We start from the raw sequence: 3,088 nt of genomic DNA, 5'->3' as shown, positions 1-3,088 counted from the left end.
TGCCCTTCTCCCAAGATCAATAAGATCTTTGATGCCATCATCAGTTGCTCTTGGATTGTTGCTATTTTTTTTTATTTTTAAATTGAGTTGGTAAAAGTAATATATATCTATTAGATGTGAATATACAATGAGTAATGCTGAAATGCATACTCTTGAACCCTGTTTAAGAAATAAAATATTACCATTATCCTTGAAATACTGTGTACCCATCAAAGTCAACCACAACCTTGATCTTGTATTTATAACACCCTTTATTTTATAGTTTAAATAATTTTTCATAAAAAAAATTTTTATTAATAAAATTATACTGTGTTTATCCTTCTGAAACTTCTATTTATTTATTTTTTAAACTCAGGTTCCTCCTGATGTTTTGTGTTATTGTATACTATGGAGTCGTTTTCAATTCATAGCAACTTCATAATCATTTTCCAACAGAGTAAAACCGCCCCACAGTGTTTCCTCAGCTGCAATCTTTATGAAAGTGGATTGTCAGAACTTTCCCCCCAGTGTGGATTAGACTGGGTGGATTAGAACCACAACCCTTTCTGTTAGCAGCAGTGCACTTAACCATTTGCACCACCAGAGTTCTTGATATTCTTTGTGTTGTTGTTGTTAAGTGCTGTCAGGTCACTTCCAACTCATAAAGACCCTGTATAGGGTTTCCAAGGAGTGGCTTGTGAGTTTGAATAGCCTACTACCATGAATATTGTACTATGCCACTTCAGTACCCTGATGCCGTGTATAGCTATGATTAATTAAATATTCCATCATATAGTTATGCTATACGTCATTCTATTGACAATGGACATGTGAATTAAGTCAGATTTTTGCTATTAAAACTGCGTGTCTAGACTTGTACATGACTGGTAAGTACAAGAGTAAAATTTTCTTATTGACTTAAGAGGATTTTTCATGTATTCTAGATATAAACTCGTTGTCAATTATATGCGTTACAAATGCCTTTTAATGTGTGATTTGTCTTTTTATCTTCTATGCTTTAAAAAATAGCTTTATTGAGATATAATGATGTACATTAAATGCAAATACATCAAGTTGTATAATCTATGAGTTTTGACTAAGTATCCACCAGTGGAACGATCGCCACAAACAAGATAATGAATATATTCATCATTCCTGAAAACTTCCTTGTGTCCCTTTGTAATCTCTCCCTCCATAGCTACCTAGCTCAGGCAACCACTATCTGTTTCATGTCATTATAGTATGTCATTGCTGTTGTTGTTAGGAGACATCGAGATGGTTCCTCATAGTGACTTCATGTACAACACATCAAAATACTGACCTGTCCTGGTCAATCCTCACAATCATTCCTATGTTTGAACTCATTGTTGCAGCCACTGTGTTGATCCAGCTCAGTAAGTGTCTTCCTGGTTTTGCTGATTCCCCACTTTACAAAGCATGATGTCCTTCTTTCTCTAGAGGTTATCTCTTCTGATAACATATCCAAAGTGCATGAGATGAAGTCTCACCACACCACTTCTAAGGAGTATTTTGGTTGTTTCAATTGTATTTTCTAAAATTTTATATAAATGGTCTGATTTGTTTTACTCATCATACTTATTTCCAATTTCACCTATGTTGTGTCTATCATTAGTTTGTTCTGTTTTTTTCTTGTATAGGCTTTCTAAGGAGTGACTGGTGGGTTTGGACAGCAAACCTTGTGATTGGATTATTCCAATTTTTAATGGATAATTGCAACAATTTCTTCTCATTTTGAGAAGAATGTATGTGGAATGTACAAAGTATGAATCTAGGAACATTGGAAATAAGCAAAAATGAAATGAAATGCATAAAGATTGATATCCTAGGTTTTAGTGAGCTGAAATAGAATGGGATTGGCCATTTTTAATCAGACAGTCATGTGGTTTACTACATTGGGAGTAACAAATTCAAGAGGAATGGTAAAATATTTATTGTCAAAAAGAGCATTTAAAGATCTGTCTTGAAGTACAATACTGTCTGTGATAAGATAATATCCATACACCTACAAGGAAGACTAATATTCAAATTTATACACCAATCACTAAATCCGAAGATGATGATTGAAGAATTCTATCAACTTCTTTAGTCTGAAATTGATCAAATATACAATCAAGATGCATTGATAATTATTGGTGACTGGAATGTGAAAACTGGAAATAAAGAGGAAGGATTAGTAGTTGGAAAATATGGCCTTGGTGATAGAAATGATCCTGGAGATCACATTATAGAATTTTGCAAAACTTATTCATTAAAAATATCTTTTGTTTCAGCAACAGAAACAGCAATTATATACCTGAACCTCACCAGACAGAATACACAGGAATCAAGTTGACTACTTATGGTGGAAGAGGTAATGTAGAAGCTTGGTATCATCAGTCAAAACAAGGCTAAGGGCTGACTGTAGAACAGACCATCAATTGCTTATATGCAAGTTCAGGCTGCCATTGAAGAAAATGAAAACAACTCCATGAGAGTCAAAATATGACCTTGCGCATATTGCACCAGAATTTAGAGACCATCTCAATAACAGATTTGATGCATTAAACACAAATGACCAGAGGAGTTGTGGGATGTTATCAAGAATATCATACAGGAAGAAAACAAAAGGTCATTCAAAAGACAAGAAAGAAAGAAAAAACAAAAATGGATATCAGAAGAAACCCTAAAACTTGCTCTAGAATGTAGAGAAGCTAAAGCAACTAGAAGAAAAGATGAAGCAAAAGAATGAAACAGAAAATTTCAAAGGGTAGCTCCAGAAGACAAAGTATCATAATGAAATGTACAAAGACCTGGAATTAGAAAACCAAAAGGAAAGAACATGTTTAGCATTTCTCAAGCTGAAAGAACTGAAGAAAAATTCAAATTCCAACATGAAATATTAAAGGATTCTATGGACAAAAGGTTGAATGATGCACCAAGTATTAAAAGGTGGCAGGAACAAACAAGGTGGCGGATCGGGTGGGCGTATAGCAGAGAGCTCCACCAACAACAACACAGAATACCCAACCAAGCAGGCTCAGGGGATGGTCCCAGAACTCTGAACCACATATAAAGGTGCCAGGGTTTTCCCTCGACATAGTTGTCACGA

The sequence above is a fragment of the Chrysochloris asiatica genome, unplaced genomic scaffold (genome assembly GCF_000296735.1).
Source record: "Chrysochloris asiatica unplaced genomic scaffold, ChrAsi1.0 scaffold00241, whole genome shotgun sequence".
NCBI classification, from domain to species: Eukaryota; Metazoa; Chordata; class Mammalia; order Afrosoricida; family Chrysochloridae; genus Chrysochloris; species Chrysochloris asiatica.
The sequence above is the reverse complement of the archived record's forward strand: the minus strand, read 5'-3'. Positions refer to the sequence as shown.